The sequence below is a fragment of the Callorhinus ursinus genome, unplaced genomic scaffold (assembly GCF_003265705.2).
Source record: "Callorhinus ursinus isolate GAN/ISIS: 27379988/994484 unplaced genomic scaffold, GSC_fseal_2.0 scaffold57, whole genome shotgun sequence".
In the NCBI taxonomy this organism is placed as follows: domain Eukaryota; kingdom Metazoa; phylum Chordata; class Mammalia; order Carnivora; family Otariidae; genus Callorhinus; species Callorhinus ursinus.
Genome location: NW_027397119.1, coordinates 2,608,861 through 2,634,975, shown reverse-complemented (window position 1 = coordinate 2,634,975; position 26,115 = coordinate 2,608,861). Strand labels below are relative to the sequence as shown.

General features: G+C 34.5%; 1 long non-coding RNA gene across 4 annotated transcripts in view; it reads left to right on the top strand.

Moving 5' to 3' along the window:
- LOC112811193 (uncharacterized) overlaps positions 1-26,115 on the top strand; it is a 70,000-nt gene that overhangs the window by 33,447 nt on the left and 10,438 nt on the right. Inside the window, exons 2-5 of one of the 4 annotated variants that reach the window (XR_003205007.2) lie at positions 2,126-2,274; positions 4,240-4,286; positions 12,446-12,530; positions 22,530-22,644. This is a non-coding gene — a long non-coding RNA (uncharacterized lncRNA). The remainder of the gene's footprint in view (positions 1-2,125; positions 2,275-4,239; positions 4,287-12,445; positions 12,531-22,529; positions 22,645-26,115) is intronic. The other 3 variants (XR_012375770.1, XR_012375771.1, XR_012375772.1) reach the window with 3 other exon arrangements.

Here is a 26,115-nt window from a genome sequence, read left to right as displayed (position 1 = left end):
CGTTCCAATCCTTTCAACAGCATGCTGTTCTTAAGAGATAGGTTCAATATTTGCAGAATACTTGGAATGGGCTTAATATATGTTGAAAAGCATTAGACCATTAACAGGTTAAAATGTAATTAGTAGTAGCTGTCAGGGGTTAGAGACCGAGAAAGTGTACTGGGAATATTTTAATTAAAAAAAAATTACAATAAAGTTTTTAAAACTTGAGAACACATTCTGTACTCTGCCACTCCCTTTCAAGCTCCCGCAGTTCTTAAATTCCTTTAGTCAATAGGAATATCAGAGAGAGAAAGAAAAGAAACTAACAAAGTACTTCATAATCTTAGATGACTGAGAGGAAAAATGAGAATATTAGGTTAATCCTATGACCACTAAACTGTTTTACACAAACTCTTAATTTCCACAACAATATTCATGTCAGGAAACATTCCAGCTCTCCTTCCCAGTCTAATCAAAATACTATACAGCATTTTGAACAAGATGTTCATAACATTAATTAATCAAACTGCTATTTCCATTAGGTTATTAAAAATAACCTAAATGTTCAAAGCATTCATCTATTTACTATCAAAAGGGAGTGTTCCACATATTTGAGAGTTGGGAGCATAATTACTTACGAGTATTCAGCCACTATAAGTTTAGTGAGTCTCTGAGCCTCAGTTTCCCTTTGTATAATATGAGGAATTTTGTCAATCATAGGAAATTTGGGGAGGGGGGATTAATCCACAAAGGCAGTGTTGGCCCCAAAATGCTAACATACATGTGTGCACAGTGGGAAGAGAGTGTAAAACTTTTGTTGTGTTTTAAAACTTTAAAGTTTAATATGAAGAGCAATCCCATGTCATTAATGGAGAAAGGAAGTCTCCGGTGAATTCAGTAAAATAAATCAGACAAAGGCTATGCAATCAGCACACCACGGACCGGTTAACTGATATATTTGTACACATTTCAGAATGTTTCTGTAATTTTGAATCTGATACTCTGCGAGCTCAAATTTCTTAAAGTATATGTGACATATTTATATTAACTTTCTTCCCCCGTTAGTCATGTTTCTGCTAAGCGGATGTGCACAGAGTAGCTGAGTGAGCCAAAGTGAATCGGCATCAGGTCCCAAACCCCAAACAGAACATGAGCTACCTTTGGCCCCACCCCTCACCGCCAAGCCCACTACGTTGGCCTCGCAAGACTTCAGAACAACAGTGAGGAGGATGTGTGAAGTTTTTCAATACACTTCCTAGCAGTACCAGCCAACAGGGTCACTCAGGCCTCTTCCGTCGTACTTCCTCGGCGGCCCCTAGAGCATCACCTCAGGTGCCAATCAACAAAGAAGAAAATTACGAAAAGAAAGCATATTGTTATATGGAAGATACCGAGGAAAATATTGATACTCTTTTAACAGAAATGCATTCTCGAAGAGAGAATACATATGTCTAACCTAAGAAGATCAACAAACTTACACATTCGAAACTGTTTCTTACAGTAATTTTTAAGCAAATACCAGGATTCCCTAATTTAAGAGTAAAAAGGAAAATAACAATGTGCTCGTCTTCATTTAACCTAATTGAAAGGGAGAAAACGGCATTGCTTAGTCACATTCAATATTTTCTTCTTTGAAAATTCAACTGCTATCATAGACTAGAATAATGATACAGAGATAACATTGTATTGTTTAGATAAATTAGTCTCTATAAGGAAATTAGGTGATGAAAAACAAAGCAAATATATTTAATATGTCTGCTAATAAAATCTAGATTTATCTATCAAATGTACTAATGGTAGGTAATATTTTAAAACCTTTTTAAACATGGGAAATACATCCAAAGGAAAACGAATCCTTATAACTAATTAGCATAGTAAAGTAGCCAAAGCTATCTATTTTATCTCTTCAGGGGTTTCTGGTTGTTACTTGACAAGACATTTTATGGTGGGGAAACCCAGACAGTGTTTTCTAGGGCCAAATTAGTAGCCCTTGAAAAGGAAAAATTTAGGACATAAGAAGTTGGCAGATCTTCTACGTCTTGTTGGATTGGAAAACATCCCCATAAGAGGACAAAAATCAATTTTAGCTAATTTGCTTAGCATGGCCTGAGTTTCATTTAATATCACTTTTTGTTTTGTGCAGGGATCTTGGCAAAATTTGCAACGAATCCATAAAGGAAACTGAAAGCAGTTTGATCTTCATCTTCAATGACAGTCCCACAAAAGTTGAAGAACCACGTTATGTCTCCAAAGAAGATTACAGTGGTGCCCTAAAATTAGGACATGATTAAGGTATGACATTTCTTTTAATTCAGTTGCAATGCTTTTTCTTTCCATAATTTCTTCTTCTTTTTTCCCAGTCTCTCTCTCTCTTCCTTTTCTTCCTCTCATTAGCAGATTGTCTTTTATAATTGATGTTGTTTATTGTCCTTTCATCAAATATATGCCACATCACTTAAGCGAGCCATCCGACAGGGCACCTAAATACACATTAGAAGGTACTGGGAGCCATGAGTCGCTTTGACCGCCTATCAGGGAAGTTATAATAAGCATCTTGATGCCACTGAATGCAATGCGGTATTCAAATAATAGCCTTCATCTTTGCCCTCTTTAAATATAAAAGTAAACCTTGAAGCCTTTGAAGGACCCAACCAAACAACACACATGTGAAAATAGACCAGTGAGCCTTTGGGGAAAAAAAAAATCCTTATGTAAAATCTGTAAAGAATCTTAGCAGTTTTTCAAGAAAGACCGCCAGGTAAATGAGACACATGACCATCTCAATTATGAGGATCATTATTATGGGCCCTTTGTGCCATTTTTGCTCCCCGCAGGATTTTTCTTTTCTCATCAGGTTTTCAGGGCTATCTACTGTTCTCTGTGTGTAAAGCATATTTAAGTGGTCCCACAAGGCTGCACTAATTAAAAAAACAAAACACACACATACACCAAAAAAAAAAAAAAATCTCAACCAAAAAAACCCCCCAAAACACAACAACAACATCCAAAGAACTTTGTCAAGTGGTCAGACAGACTGGAACTAGAGGATTATAGGTGAGAGGGACAAAATGAAGGGTTGAAAGCTATAATTTCTATTTCTGTGGTGGCAACCGCATCAAGCTATTGGAGTCAGGCAGTTTAAAGATATGGCTACTTAAGCATAGAGTCTGGGAAGAAGACATTTCAAAATATAACAGTAAATCAGGCCTCGAGTGATAAAGATGCACTAAATGATGGGCATCCCTTGCTGGGTCCCTTTCCTGATGGTCCTGGCTCCCCTCTTCCCCACACCCATGTCTTCCACTTCCGTTTGATTCCATCCCTGTCTTTGACAAGGCCATCTATTACTTTCTTTCCTCCTATTTTCATATATATATATATATATATGTATATATATATATATATATTTCTTAAACCTTATATTTTAACCCTAGTTGCTTGGCCTCTGACTACCATCGCATGCTCTGTGCTCCTAGAAAACAGAGAACATATTTTAAAAAGGAGACGCTGCATCTCAAAAGGCTTCTTCCTTTGGCCAGAGAACAGTTCATTCTTGAACATGATCTGACTGTCGATTTTCAAAAAAAACCCTCCCTAAAAATGGCTTTAAAGAACGTGTGTGCACATATGGGTGTCAGGCAGTCAAATTTGTAGATGGAGCAATTTGAAGAATGAATTTTTATAGTGACAGGATCGCTTATAAAATGATGAGAAATATAGATGTCTGTCTAGCCTATGTAATATTCACTATGATCTTGGGAATTTTGGTTCATAATTTGGCCTTATCCTTATTTTTTTATTGGAATTAACAGAGTCAGAGAGTTGGTAGAAAGCATAGAAATTTTGTAATACAGCTCTCATATTGAAATGAAGAAAAGGAAGCCCAGAAAATAATCTGTTCTAAGTCATTCTGCTTGTCTATAAATGCCATTGGTTTAATTTTAGTTTTGCATATATTTAGACAAAGAAAATATTTTCCCAGAAACTGGTTACAAATGTTTGAGGAGAGATATAATCATTAAAATATGTATGTAGTAAAATGTAACTATCATTCAATAATTGATAATCTATATTGAAATTGCCTGGGGATTTTATTCATATAGGAAAACTTACTTTCATTGTTAATATATCCTCTGATCTCTATATATGTATAATATGTAAACCAGCTCAAAGTATCTATATAAATGAACTTTATTTTTGCATATAAGTACAACCCCCTTTTGACTTTTTTGTGTTCTGATTACATATTACTCACAGTTCTGTAGTTTTAACCAGAACAAAAGGATTGCCCAGAAGAAAAGAAGGTAAGTTATTTCATAAGTTGGGTTGGAAATTCAGAAGTTCTTTTTCCATTACCAGCATTGTGTTCTTAAAAAAAAATAAGACAGACTCTTACTTTTTCATTTATGAGTATTCCCATAAGAGCTAGCAGAAGTCGGGGTAGGGAGGAAATCCACCATAGATACACAGCTAGACCCTATTATTAGAGGCAATTGGTTGCATCCTATAGAAAATATAGTTTGCTCTTGAAGATGGAATAGGCTTAATGTTAAAAAAACAACAAGATATTATACATACCAAAAAATATATTTATAAAACAAAGATTTTAAATTTTTAATTATACCCCTAAGCTGGCTTTCTAGTTTTTGTAGGATATCAAGGCATAAAAAAAAGAAAGAAAGAAAGAAGAAAGAAAGAAAGAAAGAAAAGAAAGAAAGAAAGAAAGAAAGAAAGAAAGAAAGAAAGAAAGAAAGAAGGAAACAGATATTTACTGAGATTAGTGTTGGGAACATCACATAGAAATATGTGTGGTGATGTTACTGGAAATGAGTATTTTTGTAAAGTAAACAAGTAGAATGTCTGAGCTTTAAAAAGCCTGCCATACTGCCTTAAGGTTAAAAATGCAAGTCTAGATATATCTAAGAAATTGTAATTTCTTTAACTTTTTTAGTTCTAAGCATTTTCTGATGCAAATATTTAAAAGATGGCTGTGTCTTCAGTTAAAAATGAACATTTTGATGAAGTAGTACTACTTAGGTTGTTTTCACTGTCTATAATTAAATGCTACTTGCTACTTATTCAGGGCATACGTTTCAGTCCCAAATCACTGAGGACACATCTAAGTGACATAACATTTTTTTAAATTAAACAACAATTTTGTGGCAGTTTTCAAGTTTATTTTAATTTGTGTTTTAGGGCCTTCAAACTTAGTTAAATAGCACCAAGATCTTGTCTCTATGATTGTCATAATTTAAATAATAATATGGAGCATGATAATATAATGAATACAGACTTAGGGAAAAATTACATTCCCTTAGCCAAAATGTGGGGGAAATCAGAACAAATGAGGATGAACATGATTATTTTTCCTGGTACTTTCATAGACTAATCTATAAAAGTTGGGTTTGATATATCTTGTCTTAATGGTATATGAAGAAACCCATGGCTGACATCAAAGTTTGTAGGTGTATGGTATGTGTATTTTTAATAAAGATATCTATGATCCAACATTGCAGAGATAATTAGGCTTCACGTAAAACTACCTCTTCTAGAATCTTCAGGGACAAGGAAATGCAGCTGTGTATCACCTGCCCTTTCTACAGATAGTGCCAAAGGATCTAACTCAATGCAAATTCAAATCAGAATGCACAAAAATACAGTATTCGCAATCTGCTATTTATATTGCCAGATAAATTTTATATGCACAACAATATTTGTCCATTGTTAGTTTTTATGTTGCACAATTATACTAAATTTTGAATGGCATCTTTAACAAAAGAAGCCTAGAAACATCCTTTGGCGAATAAAGGAAAAAGTCATCACATACCGTTGAGAAAACATTTTCAGAGCTATTGTAGGGATTGATGAAAGACACATTGAAAGATGTTTATGGCTCAAGAATATATTTCATTTAGAAGCTGGGCTGTGCTTTAGTATTTTATCAACTTCATAAAATACTTGATTGATAGTGTTTCAATTATAAAGGAAATTTAGAAAGAAGAAATGTAAGTGAAAATCTTGTTAGGAGCAGTAATTATATAGATAGCGAAGTGACTGCTTATTTTTTCAAGATGAAGTTTCATTTTAAGTAAATAACATTTTCAGGGAAAGAAGCTGATTAACAAAACTGAACATTCACACAAGGTAGTGCAAAAATTGAATCCCCCCATAAAAAGGGATTCAGTGCTGGTCTACAATAATTAGCCATATTTCTCCACTAAAAAGAGGTCTCTTCAGATCTTGATGGCTAGTGTGGATGTGGACATTTTGAGTGTAAGAAAAGGGAATTTGATTCATGTTCCATAGTTACATGGCCATGATGGAAGGCTTTAATTTCTCCAATGGGTATCATGGAACTTGTATTGACTAAATAGTACTTAATTTTTCTCTCGGCCAGGGTTCCTCAGCAGAGGCACGTGATATTTTGGACCAGATAATTCTTCGGCATAGGAGATTGTACATTGTAGCATTGTATGTTGTAACACTTTTATTTTTTTTAAATTTTTTTAAGATTTTTATTTATTTGCGAGAGAGAGAATGAGAGAGAGCATGAGAGGGAGGAGGGTCAGAGGGAGAAGCAGACTCCCCGCCAAGCAGGGAGCCTGATGCGGGACTCGATTCTGGAACTCCAGGAAGATGACCTGAGCCGAAAAGCGTTGTAACACTTTTAATCAGCATCCCTGGCCTCTACTCACCAGATGTCAGTAGCATGCCTCTCTTACCACATTGATATTATCAGACATTGCCTTTGGTTGAGAGCCACATGTCTAGATATTTTTCATTTCTTCTCTTATCTCAATTGAAAATGAGTTTTGTTGGCTTTTTGCATTATCTTTAACAGACATTTTCTATAAAGTACTCTTATGTACTAAGTGAAGAAGTGGTTTATAATGCGAATATTTCAGCAGGATACAAACAATTGGAATCTCAATGGTACATTCATTACCTGAAACATTAAATATTGTATTAAAAATACACAAATTATAAAAAAAAATACACAAATTATAAGGGATATTGAATGTGAGCTCATACTTTGTGCCATACCTGAAAACTTGCAATGTAAGCCAGGGAAATTAATGCAAAATATGTTTGCCTCTGATTGGACATGAAAACTTTTTTCTTGTGTATTATAGTTAAATATAGCAATACATTTTCAAAGGTAACTTTCTGCAGCAGAGAACAAACTAAGACGCTACCAGATAATTCTTCATGGAGCTGATTATAGCAGGATAGTGGCCCTCATTGTGCTTTCCATAAATGTTGGCTTTCTCCGTGTACTAAAGCACAGTTTCCTTGGAATGGCACACAAAAGACTGAAAACAAAAGAAAAAAGTCTGCAGAGAACTGGGGAAATCATCATCAAAATGGGCTGATAACCATGTATTTAAAATGCAGATTATCAGCGATTTTTTTAACTAACAACGAGATAGTAGAGAATTATTAATTTGATATGTCTTTGGGACTTGAGAGTTGTTTTTTTTTTGATGGAAATATATTGATAAGAAAGGAAAAAAAATAAGCTACATGGAAGTCTAAGAAGCAAGCCATCAAAAGAGAAGTATGCAGAAAGCAAGGAATCCTAAGTTTTAGACAATTGGAAAAAAAATATGTTGATAGTATTGATCTATTGGTCTTCTAAAAACTGTGAAAGTCATTAAGCCAATAAGTTTTAGCCTGGTTTAGCTTTAACAAAAAAGCTGTATGAATGATTTCAATATACTAAATGATGTTTTATTTAGCTTTTGTATACAATTATAAATATATTATGAATGTGTTTGGCTTCCCTAGTGAGCACCTGGGAAGACTGAGCTGATTTGCCCTTCCTTCTTGATGGCATTCATGTACTTTTTCCAAAGCTCTTTAAGATCGTCTACTTAAAGACCCTCTACTAATGATATGGAGGCATTAAAATTTAAATATAACCAATATTTATTTTTTATTATATTTTTCAGACTTGAGATTAAAAAAAAAATCTCTGGATCCATGAAAGATAAAATAACAGGTTTGCCTTTTAAAGACCTTGAGTTGTACACTAAGAATAGATATGGGCTGAGTTCCTTTCTAGCATGAATTGGATTATCACTGAACATATAACCATGAATCTATAATGCCAAGAGTTAGACATAAAACTTGGAAAGCTTATAGTTCCAACTTGTAGTAATGAAATTATAAGATAGAGTTATGCTTATAGCTTTTTCTTTCTTTACGAAGAACTCAGAGTAACAGTGCTTTTTTTTTTTTTTAATCAACAGTGAAGTCTTTCCCTGGTAACATATAAACAGAAAAGTGGATATAAGGACTTATCATTGTTACTGAATTTTTAAAAGTAACAAAGCATTTTTATGGAAAATATGTAGAAATTGAAAATACAATTTCCTTTACCAATGCACTGTCAGTATTTCTTGCAACTTAATTACTAAAGGATGACTTTGATTATCACACATTTTCTAGGTCAAAATTTCCCAAACTTCTGCCATATCAGAATTACTTGGAAGGCATGTTAAAATATAGATGGCTGGGTTTCAAGCCCAGGGTTTCTGATTCAATAGGCAAGGCCTGAGAGCTGCATTTCTTGCAAGTGCTCAGGTAATCCAGGCCCAGAAAGGCCCATGGCTCTAGACACATGTTTAATTTCTGATCTAGCTTCTTAGTGTGCTTAGTAACTTTCTCTTTATTGAAAATGGGAAAGGCTGCTTAAAGGAGTTGTATAAATTTCAGTTTACTCATCTGCAGTAGACCAAATCAGCTTTGTCACTGGGAAGAATGACTTATGACAGTGGATGTTTTTAATAAAAGATTCTTCACACAGCATTGAAAGACAGGAAACCTTAAAAGGAAAAGAAAACTGATAAAACTATGCCCAAACAGGGATTTAAATTGCTAAAAACCTTTTAAAAAAAATGCTGCCTGCTTGCAAAGTAAAAGTTCATTTTCCCACACTAGAAAACACTTAGTTATCAATATTTTGTTCATATTTTTTCCTTAGTCATCTTTTTTCCACTTGCCAGAAAAGAATTAATCATTCTCACCACTCACTGTCCTGCCTCCCAAAGTATACAATTGCTCTTGCCCTCATATATTTTAACAGCTTAAAAATGTACAGCACAACCCTACTAATTCAAGACTTTTATTTAAACTTTGGCAATGTCCTATTAAATTTAAGGTGTCATTAAACTACAGGACATCTCTTATATTGGATAAATTATTCAGGATTCAAAACAATCTTTTCAAAGGTATGCAGGGCTATCACCTACAGTTATATAGGCTGTGCACTGCACAACTTCAGGAGGCACCATTGATCTAGACGATGATGTAAATGGCACTCTCTGGAATTGTGCAATCAGGTGTTCCTTAGTCAGAAATAATAGGCCAGGTTTAATAAGACAGCCATAAAGTTCTTGTCTTAACTCCAAAATTCTTGGAGAATGAAGGAGACATGGCAGAAGAATGGCACATGTGATTTATGTCTGATTTAGTAGACTGCTGTTAGCTCAATGTGAGTCAATAATAATCTACACCTGCCCACAAAAACCGTGAAAAGCTTAGTGTTTCAGTGGGTTGGGTTTCTGGTGTGAGGGAAATGAGAAGTCTCTTAGCTTCATAGTTGGTAGAATGAATCCAGAGTTGACCACTTCTCAGAAACTATTTTCAATCCTGCCTTGTTTGTAGGTAAACCGAGGCACCAACTGCTAATGTTCATTTACAAAGAGCACTAAACAGATGTTCCACACTCAGCATAATAACTGAGAACCTTAGACAGAAACGCAAGAAATTGTTGAATTTTTTTCAGTTAACTTCAGTGACCCGTGAACAAATATGTACTGGTTTTGCCAGTGAGGTATGCCAAAATAGCACCTTGATTCTGGCTTTGGAATAAAAGTTCATGGAGTTTTTTGATGACTTCTAGCCTTTGACAACACAGCAGGGGAAGCTGAGAAAGGAGTTATTTTTAGCTGAATCCTGGAAAATCATCATCCAGTTTCCTCTGCTCAGTCACTAATAATCACAGACAGCCTTAAATAGAGTTGTTGATTAATTAATCTGTGTCCAAACATTTTATTTTTTTCTTAATGCTATCGTTCAGGAACACTTGCAGTTAAACCTTGTCGTCTGGTTCTTCTCCTTAGAAGATCGTTAGCTGATAATGCCTATTAACACTTTACAGACGCTTTATAAAACCAGCAATATAATGCTTTGAGAGCGCCCACTCTTTATTTCCCACCCATTTTAATAATTCTGGCCCATCCTTTTCCACAGAAGCAAATGTACAAATGTGGAGACACTTCCGCATGAAGACCGAGTTCATAATGTGCATATCCAAAGCATCGACATTGATGCCGTATCCATGGTTCTCAAAGGGGAGGGTAATCTGTGGTAACAAAATTGTATCCCTTCCTTCCTGCAATTACCTCACTATCCTTATAGCCTTGACATCTGGAAACCGACTGATACAGTAGCAGCTGTGATTCCTGTTCTACAGCAGGAAGTTGACTACACATTCCAAAGTGCCCTCATTGTTTTGATATTTTCTGGCTGCTTCAGGAGCTTGGATAGAGGAGAACACACTCTTTTGTACCAACCGCAGTTTGGAACCATACAACAAAGTGTATCTTGTCACAATCTGAACCACTTATACGTATGGGAGTTTCTTTTTCTTCATGACAGATGACTGTTCATTGTGGTCATAGTCCAAAGTTAGCCATGTTAGACATTGTACACTTTATTAGAGAATTAAACCTGATTTTGTTCATAATCGCACTATTTTCCATAGTTTATTTGGTGGTTTAACCTCTGCCATAATTTTCTCAAGTAATCAGCGTGGAAGAAGTCTTATCCAAAGACATGCTTCTATCTAAATACTTGGAAGATAATTGCTTAATTTAAGTTAGAAATTGTATTAGTATTAGAATAGCATTACAGTATTAGAATAGTATTGTGAGAATCATTTAGCCTTGCATTTGCTCACATAGGGCCTCACTTAACAGACATTTTCAGATCCTTATCAATCTGCCAGAAGTCAAGAGATCTCCAAAAGTAGTGCAGAATTATTAGTATTGGGCAAACGCAATTGTATTTTATCTTCACTAAACGTCTGAAACTATTTTGTGTTTTTGAGCCAGTAAAATTATAATATTGTTTATTCAGAATGCTTTTATTCCTTAAAAAGAATCAAAAGAAGTAACTACTGTGTTGATTTACTGTTAATTTATCTTTAAAATGGCTACAAATAATAGTTTTCTTCATTATAAGAGCATTAGTGCTTTTTTACTCATCAAATTAAGAATGAAATGGATTTTAGTAATACCCTACAATTACCTTATTAATCAAAATTATTACCAGTTATCTCCATGAAGCTAAACTGGTTTGCTGCAGAACAGGTTGAGGACTGCTGTGATTCAGAGCATAACTCTGCAAGAATATATTGATATGATTTTTATTTAATTTACAAATTTTACTAAAGTTTTCCTCTTTCCTATATTTCCCCCAAGATATAACAATATCCCCCATTGTATATTTTTATTTGCCTTAAATCTCCAATTTAATTTAGTTTTTCTTTTTTGCTTAATTATTTCTTTTTTTTTTAAAGATTTTATTTATTTATTTATTCATGAAAGACAGAGAGAGAGAGAGAGAGAGAGGCAGAGGGAGAAGCAGGCTCCCAAGGAGCAGGGACCCCTATGTGGGACTTGATCCCAGGACCCTGGGATCATGACCTGAGCTGAAGGCAGATGCTTAACCATCTGAGCCACCCAGGCGCCCCTTTGCTTAATTATTTCATCTGGAATTTTATACTCATAAGTGATGAAATCTCAGTCTCTCTTTAATAATTGAATAGTTGATTTAAAATAATTATGTCTTCTATTCTAGTGACTATAATCTCTGATATTCCCTTCTGGCTAGAAATATTTTTATGCTGGATTTATAATAAATTTCCTGTGATACTGATTCCGTGTATGCTTAAGCATTTGTCAGTTTTATCCAACTGTTCCTGTGATAACCAGAAGTTATTGTGCCTTCTCCTAGTATTTTAATACTCTAGTGTATATGGAGTGTTTAAGTAACCATAAAAGCAATATTTGTTTGCATAGTTATTGGTTTGTTTACCTTCACTGCTCCAGAAAATCTTGCTGGGCAATCTGCCTAGGGCTGATACTTATAACCATTAGCAATTATGGATTCCAGAAAGTTGTTGACATGATTTTTTTAAAAAACCATTTCAAAATCAGATACAAAATATACAGTGTATTCCTAGGGTAGTTTTTTGTAGCCATTCCTGCTCTTTCCTTTCTTGTTTATCTTAGCTATAATTCACTTTTCATCAAGGTGCATTGAGTAATAGGAAATTCTGTATCAACTTTGGGTTCTTCCTAGACATTCATAGGCAGATGCGTTATTTTCAAAATTAATAAAGCAGAATTATTTTTATATGATGGTATTTTTACACATCATTTGTGTTTTGCAGGGGTTTGGGTAATATGCCAGTGATGTACTTTTCATTGTCAAGGAATCCATCAACACAAAAGAGGCACGGGTGCAGCATCGAGCAGGTGGGGACTTCTGTCATCTGACATACGTATTGAGCTCTGGGGGAGAGAACAAGAAGAATGCATAGGACACTGCTCTCAGGGAGGTTACACTTTAGAGTCTGTACTAATACTTGCCACCGATGGGCAACAACAAAAGCTAGGCAAAGACTTTTTAACAGAAACCTCTCCATTCATCCCCTCACTGGGACAGGCAACAAAAGAAGCCTCCGTTTCTGAAATATTTAGAAGAACAGCATTAATGAAGAGTTCAGTTACAAGCTTTGGTTGTGATTTTGTTTGCTTGTTGATGGGTGTTTTGCAGAAAAGCCTGATGCGCTTGAATTGTCCTTTGAGCATGATCTGCTCTAGAAATAGTGCTGAATAAGCTTTTTCCTTTTTCTTTCATTTTTTAAATAACTTAATTTTCTAAAAAAAAACCTGTCAGTCAGAAAGTTGACTTTTAGAATTTTGTTATGTCATGATAGAACAAAATGTATCAAGGAAGAAAAAAATAAATACTATTTGTGCATATGACGTTTCACCTTTAAACTATTTCCAACCTGACTTCAGTAATTTATTATCAAGATTTTAGCAGTTTATTGTCAAGAGAGTAAAATTTGACAGAATAAAAATAATGATTTTTGGCCTTTAAATATGCTACTTAGTCATCCCCAAAGTTTCACCTAGAAAAGAAACCGGAAATAGTTCCTAAGCATAAGAATAGAGAATAGAAATAAATGATATTTATTTAATATTAGATTCAATCTTGGCAAAAAATATTCTTAACTTGGGATCTATTTTTTAAAATTGTCTCTCATTTTTTAAAGTTAAAAGTGTCAAAATGTAAATGCTTAAGACCTAAAGTTTACTGGATTCTGGAAACTCTCACTGGCATACTGTGGACTAAACACAATATTTGTTTTTGACATAAATTTACAATGAGCTACCAAGACTATGTGCAAATCACAATGAGTGATTCCTTTTGTCAGATTTTCCAAAGAACAAGACATAATGAATCTATTATGAACATCTCCCAGATCATATTTTCCCTTAAAATGTAACATACACATTTAGAATTTAAAGCTAAAAACTTGTTAACATATCACAAGTTTTCAGTAATTAAGAGACTTGGTCAGGAGAGAATTCAGTGTGATTTTGCAATTGGGGTTGCAGCATAAATTTTATTACAGATTGTTAGCTAGTGTGGTTCCTCACGAAGGTCAAATGTATGTTTATGTTCTGTGAGTCTTCTAAGCAAAGTATGTCCTTACTCTTTAAGAAATACCTAGAGAAGAAGAGAAGAAAACAACAGTGTTCTTAATTCCTAAGATACAAATGCCACTAAACTATACACATCAAGATATTTGGAATTAGAGTCTGGTCACTTTAAACCCAGATGTGTGTATTTTGAGCACATTTTTTTGAGCACTACATAGTCATAAAGTAACCTAAAATAACAATGAAAGAAAACTAAGCTCTGCTGATAAAATACACTTTACTTTTTATGTGGTGTTAACAAAATGACTTAGATGGAAAATGAAATCTGTCTTAGTTTAAGACAGAAGCACAAAGACATTTCCCTTCTGGACAACAGACTTTGGCATTGAAAGATCAAAGGAACAATTTTATCTGCATTGTGACTACAGACCAAAAAATTTTACAGTATTCCTGTCTCCATGCTAGAGCTTATGTGTCTTTAATGGCATTTAAATTATAGCCCTTCTGCAGTCAAGCAGTCAAAACACCACGTCATCTGATGAGACACCATATTATAATCTGTCAGTATGTCTCATTTAAAAATTCTCCTATACTGTACTTGCCCTCATTTTTCACTTCTGCAAGAAAAATGGAGCAAATTGTTTTTTAAACTGGGTTTACAAGTTGACCTAATCAAGCTAGACAAAAGACATACTTTGGTTTATATTATTTTAACTTAATTAATTTAAAGCAATTTGTAGTTTTTTTTTCCTTTTTATTGTGATAACCCCTCTCCGCATTTTTTGCTTGTTTGTCTTTGGGGTTTTAATCTTTCTTACATATGAAATGATATATGGTTTATTATAGACAAATATTAAATGAAAATCAAGAATGTGTGTCCATTAGAGAATAATAGCTAAAATATTTTGTTCTTAAAGCAAAGTATTTTATATTAAGCTAATAATATAATAGAGGGATTATTATATATAAATGGAAGGAGCTGTTTTCTGAATTTTTGTGTATCACACAATATAGATGGTGTTTCAAATGTCACTGGAGAAACAAGTTTCAAATGTGTTCCTTTAAAATAATGTTTATTGTAGTGATTTAGCAATCAAAACTTTCTGAAAATGAGTATTTCGCTTAGAATGTTCCTGCAGATAGGAAAATAAGATGTTACATTTTCTACAGAAACAGTGAGTTTTTTTCTCAAATATGTAAAAATTTTAAGAATTTTATTAAAAAGATATCAGCAAGAATATGTAATCAATTATCTTATACCTTAATACTATCTAATATTACATCTATTTATAAGTGGTTATAAGAGATATTTAAAAAAGTAAAATTTATTTTGTCTAGAAACATGTTAGATTAGTAACTGATAGATAACTTTGTTTCCATGTTTCAAAAATATAACGTGGGAATTCATGGATTTTCAAGTAGATTCACCTAAGTTTTTAAAATAATATTTTTAAATCATATTAAGGTTGGGATACAAGATGCTTGTTGACAATAAGTGATTTTAATGTGCCCATGGGAGGCATTTATTTTTTTTAAATGAAAGTGACACTACCTTAGATAAGCTTCAGCTGAAAATATTTCTTTTATATTATGTACATCTGCTTTGGAAAGAGCCAACCATTACAAGTAAATCGATTCTCAAATTTTCAAACAATTTTGAACAACTTTTATCGCTAATAATTTTGTGTAGAAAATCACAGACGAGTATGCTGCGTGCTACATATTGAGTAGGAATGATGGGAATCACCAGACATACAGTAGGTTTGAGGAGTTAGGCCTAGAAATGCCAGGGTCCTTCAATGTATTTTACTTACCTGAGGAAATGCAGAAGATATTTACTGAGCTTGGGACAATTTAATATATCACTTTTTCATGGAATCAGGATTGGATGTCTCCATACTTAGTTGATATTTGACAAGAAATCATGACAAGTATTTTATTTTCAGAATTTGATGTAGCTAAATGGGGCCTTATAGTGCAATATTCTGATTTAAAATATGTATTTTTTTTCCTTAGGTAGCAAAAAAAACTAGTGATTTTTAGGGATGAAACAATAGAGTAGAATAAAAAAATTTCCATGTATGGAAAATAGTTGATCTTATATCCCCACTCTCTTCTATCCTAAAACCCAAGATATATCTTAGAATTATTTCTGGGAGTCTATTATTTGATAAATACAAAAAATTATATGCAATACAATGAAAACTTATAAATCCATTACCCAGTTTAAGAACTAGAACAGTATTGAAAGTGTTTCTTCTTCCCTCTCCCTTCTTCCCCAGAAGCTACAGTTATCAAGGCCATTACATACAAAGTTGTGCAAAGTGTGTACTTAACAAATGTACAAGATGTGCACTTTCATATCCAGCTGGGCCTGATATGAATGATGCCCTTTGAAGTGTGCAGTGTAACCTACACAGATTCTCACAATGGCTCTGCCACTTTCGAGACTTGTTTTGGGATTATCTTTTTATGTATGTATGATAATTTTGCTTGTTTAAAGCTTTGCAAAAATGACATTTTCTAATAGCCTTACTAGTACTGGCTTTTTTCACTAAATATTATGTTGCTAAGGGTCATGGACATTGTTGCCTATAATTATATGTTTGTTTACTTCACCGCTATATAGTATTCAATTGTGCAAATACCCTCAATTTCTTTTTCTCTTCTCTTCTTTGACATTTGAGTTATTGCCTGCTTTGCAGTTAAACATGCTGTTGCTATAAATATCCTTGCATATGTCCTTTGGTGCACATGGGCAAGAAATGTTCTAATGGACTAGAATAAGAATTTTGGAATCTTAAAGCTTATGGATGGAGTAAGGATGTACATGAAAAGTAAAAATTTAAAAGCTCTGATGAGGGTATATAAAGAATATTATGATACTCGGTTACATAAGACTTTCTTTAAAAGACCCAATTATAAATACTTGCAGCATTTGTATGAGTACTATTTGTGTATAGACCTCAGTTCCATTTATAGGGAGCTATTTGGATGGCTCTATAAAATGCCTGCCTTGCTAAATCAATCAATCATTCTAGTCCAAACCCATTAGCCAGAAGAAGAAGCAAACCCAGAAGCCATTTTGGTTATCTTAACATGGATTAAATGAATTTATTTTAAACTCAGAAAATGGGGATTAAAATGAGATGATTCAGCCAAAGCAAAAATGATCAGTTTTACTCCCCTTTCCACATCCCATTCAGATTATTTTTGGAAATACTGAATACACACCCAAAACTGAAGGTTTTGATTACGATTCTGAGGCAGGAAAATGTACCAACAATTATTAGATAGGGAGATATTTTTATGATGTAAAATATATATAACCTAAACTTTAGACCATTTTTAAGTGCACAGTTCAGTGGCATCAAATACATCGAAATCATTGTGCAGCCATCACCACCGTCCATCTCCAGAACATTTTTTCATCTTCCTAAACTGAAACTCCATATCCATTAAACAGTAGGTCTGCATTCCATCCTTCTCTTCCCTGGCCCCGGCAATCATCATTCTGCCTTCTGTCTCTATGAACTTGACTACTCTAGGTACCTCAAGTGGCATCATATCATGTTTGCCCTCTTGTGATTGGCTTATTTTACTTAGCCTCTTCAAGGTTCATCAGAGTTTAACAAAACTTCCTCATCTTTTTGGGTGAATAATATTCCCTTGTATGTATACACCACATTTTGTGAATTCATTTATCTATTGATAGACAGTGGGTTGCTTCCACCTTTTAGTTATTGTCAGTAGTGTTGCAAAAAACGTGGGTGTACAAGTATCTGTTTGAGTCACTGCTTTGCCTTCTCTTTAGGTACGAAGATTTTTAAGAACTCCTATAAGTCAGCCTCCTGAGCAGCTACTCCCCTAGGTGTCAAAAGAAAACCTAAAAATATTTTAAGATTGACAGAAGGAAGGATAGAGACAATCTACATTTTATAGTTTTTTTTTTACAATGTTTCCCTTTTACTTGAATGCATTCATTTCTTTCAGGAATTACAATTAAATATTGATATAATATCCTATTTGTTATTCTCTAACTTAAATAATATGTAATTGCTTGAGAATTTTAACTTTAGACATAAAGTTTTTACTTTAAAGAACACATTTGAGAAATATAATTTTTCTCCTGCTACTTCCATTAATAATGGGTTATATTTGCATTGAATACTAATCAGCAAAATATTTTCTCCTACTTTATTAATATTTGCCAGCACTCACAATGTGATGATTACTTGATAAATGAGTATATTAGATAGATAGGTAGAAAGATATGATACATAAATAGATGATAGAGAGAAAGATAACTAGCCAGTCTGGCTCAGCTTTCTTATACCTATTTTACAGAAGGGAACTGAGATTTTGAAAGGTACAAGGCCTTCAGTTAGAAAGTGGCAGAACTCCAAATTCAAACTTGGTCTTCCTGGCACCAAAACCCATTCTAACCATTATAGATTCTGTCTTCCTTTAGCTATGCTAATCCTCACCACAACATCATGAAGTTGATTGGGAAGTTGAGAGCTATTCATTTTCTCTTGAGAAATGGAGTTCTGACAGATTCAATCATTCATTTAAGATTTCATAGCTGATAGGTGGTACAGCAAAAACTCAGGTCTTCTTTTCCATTCTTTACACTCCACCTCCACCCCATAGCTTATGCAGCCATGACTGCCATTGGTTTTTGTGGAGTTAACATATTGAATCCCAAAAGTTAAAGTCTGAACTATCTAAGCATTCCATGCTCATGGATTAGAAGTACCTTAAATATATGTAGTTTTTAAAATAAGCAAAGTGTGCAACTTGCCCTATGCCATACTTCTTTTATCAACAGAGTAAGCATCACATTTTAGATTTGAGTTTAAAAATAGTTCTCCGTCATTTGGACCTTAATCTCATTACTCTTAGGAAGAATTACTGTGAGAAATTTTCCTAAATATAAACTGAAGAGTGCATTTGTACTTTTGTAGTGTTAAAAATACTTTAAAGCTTTGATGCAAATCCTACTAGTCCTGAGCTGATGTGACAGGAATTGTGCAGGTACTTCAAAACCGAATCCTTCAAAGGGTTCCACCTAAGCTTGTCTTTATAGCTAACTGTGGATCACTAGCACTATTCAGTATCTTCCAGTGTGCTAGTTTTTAACCCATAGAAAAATTCAGTAATTATTGCTAGAACTATTAGTAACCTAGCTGTGTTTGAATTTTAGTAAATACAGATGTTATTTGTGCATTAACGTGTGAGGAAGAGGGTATCTCCTAAAGGTACTTACTCATTATTTTTTGGATTAATCCAGTTTTGTGTCAAAGAACTGTAGTTTCCACACACTCATATGCAAATGAATAAGCATAAATGTAATGAATTTACCTTTTTTTATATATAGACTAAAAAAATTCACACTCTAGTCGCTTCATCAAAGTATCTTTGCCCCTTTTATTGCGACGTATTTTCAAAAAGAAGGGGGGGAAGTGCATTGTAAATGTTAAAATACAGAACTATATGAATGAAGTGCTCTTTAAAAATCCAGACCCAAACCCTCTTTGGTTTCTATTAAGAAAACAGATATTACATCCTCTTATTACAAGTGTGTTTTTTTTCTCACCTCTCCCACTGCTGGGCTTCATTTCCACCTAGAGACATCTGTATACCAATCCCAGTAGTAATGCCCCTGCTCTAACAAGTCACAGCTCACATGGCCCTCTCTCCTGGAGAATGAATTATTAGGTAATGTTTACTTTTATCCAATTGATTTCACTTCCTCCACATTTCAATTTCTTTGGCATAATACAGAACAGAACTTAATAATGACTACTTAAAACTAAAATCAAGGAAAGGAAAAAATATTTTGTTGGTAAAAGATGGTTGGTAATAATACTAGAATATTTTCAGATGCAAACAAAGTAGAGTTCACTGGAGAAAACTAGGAACATACCTATGTTTATACTTTTAATATAGACACGACTTTAAAGATGCAAACATTCTGAAATATTTGTATAACACAATTTCGTTTCCAAAGGAGAATGGTTATTTGTCCTCATTTCTCCCCATTTAAATGAATAAACTTTGTTTTTCTTATGATGGATTAGCTAACTGAAGAGATTTTTTTTCCCCGGACAAAGTATAAATAGTTGTTTCCCAGACATCAACTTTGCAAAAAGCCTGACATTAACAGCTGATGTAGTCGTGTATGTTTGGAAGAGCTATGTTCTGATTCTCAGAAGATACCTTACCAGAGTCCATTTGTTTTAAAGTTTGTGAAGTGGCCCTTCTGTAATGATACTCTTCCTGTCACTTCCAAATATCCCTGTACTAAGGTACCTAAAAAGTGAGACACAGACTGTTTTTTAGAACTCTAAATAAATTGAAGGTAAGACATATTCTAAAATAATACATGGGGATAGATGAGTAAAAGAAGGCATTAACTAAAACAAAACAAAATAAAACAAAATAAAATAAAATAAGGATGGTAGTCAAGAAGGCAGAGAAAGGGAAGCAATATGGAGAAGTAATGGGGGGGTTCTGTGGTTGTCTCTGCTTTAGAAATATGAGGAATCTATTGGGAAGAGGAAAATAAAGTTTTAGATGGCCTATTTACTTCTAAAAAACTCATTACTTAAAGCAAGGATATTATTTTTAAAAATATGTACATGTATATTACTAAAATACAGATATATGTGACACACACACACACACACACACACACACACCCCAAAACTATCAATGCAACAATTCCTTTGTTTCTTAGAAACTACACATGAATTTCATTTTTTGAATAAAATGTACTGGTAAGCACTGTAGCAATTTCTAGAATTTGGTCACTCTTCTTTATGGTGGTAATTTGACTTGAATGTGTTAACTTGAATATTTAGATTTGAATGTGGCTGGAATTTTCTAATATGATCAAAATCCAGAGTATTTATGCGTTTTTTGCATCTGTGTTTTATATATATATATATTTTTTTTTCCTTTTGACTTATCTGTTCAGAAATGGATTTCTACTAAATTTTCTTAGGTGCACTTGACAAGCTGTTGCTGAAAAGTATTTCTTACTTTTTTATTGACTTATCCTGTAGATGCACTAATGTGCTACTGGCCATGCGAATTACATACAATTCTAGGAGACAAACACAATCTCCAGTTACAAATGAAGGGCACACATGGGTTATCCAACATGTGAGTCATCAAGAAATGCAATACTGTGCAAAGACTGGTGAATCACACAGTCTGTAAACGTGGCTTTTTGAGCTTTTGACACCAATGCCTGCTGCAAAGCATAGCAAGGAATAAGCAAGAAGAGGAGGGAGGGGAAAGGAGGGGAGGGGAAAATAAGGGGGGGGTTCTCTATAATCAGTTTTTACTGTTCCTTAGTTTCTTGACCAGTGAACCAAGGACAGAAAGGACACTTGCATTATTTTTTGTTACAGTTTGTTACAGTTTTTGTTTGTTATAAACTCTTTGTTACAGTTACCATTCTCATGTACATAGTGCCATTTGAAAATTCTAAAATTGATCATATTCAATTTAGAATTGTTCTTTAAGTTTTGTACCCTATACACTATAAAGTGACCCGAGGAGTAAGTTTTTGCGTTGTTTATTTGATGTTGTCTTCCACTCTGTGATAAGCTGCATGGGAGCAGGGACTGTAAGCCTCACAATTACAACGACCCTAGTGCAGGAAAGAAAGAAGGGAGAAAGGAGGGTCTTCTAATGTTATTTTAACATCTGTGAAATGTATTCACTTTCTAAAGCTCTGTCTCTTCCCTGTCCTCCTCGTCTTGAAACAATTCATATCAAAGAAAACATCTTAGCACAAAAAACATTAATTGTTGCTCTAGCCCATAATGTAGATATACCGCTAACCATATGAAAAACAAACAATAACCCTGGTAATTCTGTGTAGAAACTGTCCATACATTCAATTACCCATCAAGTAGGATCCAAACTCCTTACCACAGTGCTGAAAACTCTTCATACTCTAAGCTCAGAAACTGAGCATCTTCAGACATCCCCTTTGCCTCTCTCCTTACCCTATGTTCCAGCCATATTGGTCTAATATTTGTGTACTATTTCCCTGGCACATAAATTGTTATGCCCTGTTGCCATCTCCTTAAAACTCTTTCCCCTTGGAATGCCTCTGTATGTACATTTTTCTTCACAAATAATTTCTACTTGTCTGTTAGTGGACAAGAACTGCTCAAAACTTTCCAGAATATTTTCATGGACTTTGTATTTAGAGAAAAAAGAACATTAAAAAGAAAAGGATTTAGGGATTGTGCAGCCCATCCTTTCCATTTTGCAGCTGAGGAAACTGAGGCACAGAGCGAAGATACTGCCCAAAGTCACACACCAATCAGCCATAAGGCCAAGACTAACTACCCATCCCTCGCTGTTCTCTTCAGTGGTGATCATGTCTGCCTTCGATTCAGACAATTCTGGAGTTAACCTTGGGAAATGTGTTAACCTTTCTGAGTCTAAACCTAAAATTGGACATAAAAATAGGTAATCTAGAATAGTTTCTTTCTTTCCTTCCTTCTTTTCATAGTCTTTTGTGATTCCCAGTTTAGCCATTTAATCTGCATACCATATAAACTTTCTTACTTTCAGAAAGAACTGGGCTATAGCAGCAGAAAATAGTAGTTAGCACATAGACTACGGGGTTAGATTTTTTTGGTTCAAATCTTAATCTACCTGGGTGCTTTGGGCAGGGCACTTAACTGCTGTGCCTCAATTTTCTCATTGGTAAACTGAGAATAATTAACTTACTGAATTCATTCACACATGCTTAGTCAGAGCTTTCTGTTCTAGGCTTTGAGGATTTGGCAGTGAACCACACAGATAGAAGCGCTAATGGAGGTTCCATTCCAGGGGAGAGATAATCAACTGATAAATTATACCTGCCCTCCCCTCCCTCCAACCCACAGTAAGTGCTCTTTCCTCTGCCTGGGAGTTGCCTTCCTGCAGCTGTCTAAAGGGTTAGCTTCTTCCCAGGATTCAGGTTCTTATAATCACCTTCACTGGGCACCTACTTTAAATTTCAATCCCACCCTTGTCACAGTTCAATTCCGTTTTCTGCTCTATTTCTAAAAATAATGATTCCTTTTTACTGTCTAACACACCATATATTTTTATTAGTTTGTCTAGTTTATCTTGCATCTTCCTTACTCAAATGTAAACCCCATGAGGGCAAGGATGTTTGTCTGTTTTGTTCTCTGCTGTATCTGAAGAACCTAGGCCCGCTTCAGTATGGGCCTAGTGTGGGCCTGGTATCTATTAGGGATTCCTTATCTATTTATTAAGTGACTGCATTAATATCTAGTGTAATGCCCTGTGGTGATATTTGCAATTAAGTAAAATAAAACAGAATTAAGTGTGTAGAGAGAAAGATCTGGGCACTATTTTAGATAAAGTGGTGAGGGTAGGCCTTACTAAGAGGGTGACCTTTGACTAGAGACACGAATGAAGTGAGAAAAATAAGCCATGGGGATAACTGATGGTTGAACGTTTTAGATAGCAGGAACAGCAAAGGTCCTGAGGCTAATTCATATTTGACATGCTCTATTAATGGCAAGGAGACACAAGTGACTAGGGCAGAGTGAGTGAGAAGAGAGGTAAGAGACAAAGTGAGAGAAACCATTCAGACCATTCGTGTATACCATTGTGAGGACTATGGATTTGATAATAAGAGAGCCAACCAAATTGAGGTATAGAGAGATGTTGAGAGAGCTGAAGCCAAGTATCTTTGGTACAAGTTAGTTACTGTATACCAGGGACTGAGTCCCACTTGTAAGTGACAAATGAAGGCAATGAAAAGAACAAATAAATGAACACCAAATTTCCTTCCCAATTTCTACCCTTTATAACAACAACAACAAAATGCACAGAAGGCAACTTAGGATAGAAAGGGACATGTGGAAATTCACAAGTTACACTGAAAAAAAATATACATAAAGACTGGGTATATATATATATATATATATATATATATATGATGGGTTATAATCTTATTTTTAAAAAGGCATATCACATGTAGCAGTCACACTCATAGAACCTGAAACACTGTAGTCCTAGTTTGTGTTATGGATTTTTCTGCGCTTACTTTTACTCTTATAATACACAGCTGTATTTTATCAAATAATCAGTTAATGAAATGACAATAGTTTCCTGTCACAGAATTTGTTTATTCCAAACTGCTGTTTGATCTCACAAACACACCAAGACATTACCAGCCAGACCATTTAACCTCTTTAAAATATTCCCCCTGGAGGAAATGAGTTTTTACTATTGATAACGTCAATCCAAATTCTGTATATGTTTATATTTATCCTAAAACAAAAAAGTACATGGTAACATTAAGATTGTGCTTTACTCTATACCTTATTGATCAAGATTTTGTATTAATTATTTTCTACCTGCAGCACAGCTTCTGGAATCTTCGATAAATATGGCGGCATTTCTGAAGAGAAAAATTTCAAATCACCTAGTAATTAATTCATTGTCAAGGTGGCAATAGATTCAGTGTAATACCGAAGCCTGTTCTTTCAGCCTCACCAGAGAAAAAGGGAACTGCTTTCTTAAAAGACTCAAAATAGGAGTCTTTGAGGGTTTTTAAAATGAAGGGTCATGCTTATACTTCTTTATTTAGTCCAATTCTTGTGTAATAGTGAGCATCTAATTCATTTAGCAGATTTTATTTGTCAAGCTAAAAAAGCATATGCTATATTTAGTTCCAGCAAGAATTGTAGAAATCAGTAGAAAAAATTCACATAGAGTTAGTAGAACATGCAGGCTTTTAATTATTTTACTTGTCCAAAGGGCACAGCAATTGGGCAGACTGCCTACTATACATTATAAATTAATTCCATTTGTCCTGAAAACTCATTCATTATTTCAGTACTTTGAATTTTGGCTGCCCTAATTAATCTCTGTTTTATAACTCAGGCACTTGAACCTCTGCAAAGGCTGCATTTTTCCAGCCTATAATCACACTCTCAACAGACAGCCAAGTGCTGGGGACAATGGCTCCTTCACCCTCTCAGCTATACCTCGGCTTCCGTGGAGACAAACTTTCTGTCTCTGATTTATGTGCTGAGTCCTCCTTGAGAGAAATGCTTGGGTAGAGAAATGCACATCCCTAAGGCAGATTACTTGCCTCAGTCTGTGGCCCTATTACCCGAATTCTGTCACTTGAGCACTGGTAGAGAGCCAAAAGCACCTTGGAATACTCCCTAGAAGATAGGAACCCACCTTGCAATCAGCCTTTGCAGGTTACATCTGCTTTCTTTTAAATCCATGCACTGTGAAGTGTGTTGTACTCCGGGGTCTTGATGCTGCACTTCCTCACCATGGCAGAGGGGCCTGGAGCAAAGGGATACTGGTAGGCGCATGCTGCCAACTCAGGCCTTGGCAGCATAAAGGGTCAGCAGTTACCATCTTGCACTTCACTCTCACAGTTCTCTTGCTACATGACTGCTCTTTTGAAATGAATAGAAAACTATTTTTAACTTCAGTTATTGTTCATTTAGAATGAAAAAAAAATGTGCTTTATCTGACCTTTTCTGATTATTTTCCTTTTACTTCATATAATGATGCAGAGAAAGTCCTTACAATGAATTCTGTGTTCAAACAAACAAACAAACAAACCCCAATTTACTTGTCAGCTAGTTCTTCATTTATTTCTGGAAAATCTACTCCCTAAATCTTATCAAGGAATCATAGAAGAAAGCTAGCACATTGTTTTGCTTATTGATTCTTCTGGTAATTGTAAAGGTAAGAATGGGGCCATGACTCCATCACAGATAAGGACAGGGGTCCAGGATGGCTCCTGATGCCTGACTTTATAGGAGATTGCAGACCTCTGAAACGAGCTTTGTTCCTGCTCAGACAAGGCTTCAGAAGATTTGTTTTTTCCCATGTGTATGGACTTCCCACTTATCACTTTCTATTTTTCTATATCTTTAGAGTAGTTTTATATTTTAAGAATCCAATTATCTATATTTTGGTGTGTTTAGATTGGGTTGGGAGTAAAAGGCAAGAGACAAAGCCATAAATAGCAAAATTCAAACTAGTGTAATAATTAGCCCATAACCTAAATGTCTATATTAATAATACAGGTTGGTAAATGTCTCTCATAATGTATTTTTAAATTATTTCTCACATAGATCAAGAAGAACTTAAGCTTTATAGTATTTTTTTGGAAAGTCAATTCAATAACAGGAAAATATACTGAGAAAATTCTATTTTAAGGTCCAATGTATAATTCTGCAGGTAATGTATTCTTTCATTCACAAGTTACACTTTACCCTTCTTCATTTCAAATATTGAAAAATAAGGTGGCTATTGAAGAAGAAGAAGAAGAAGAAGAAGAAGAAGAAGAAGAAGAAGAAGAAGAAGT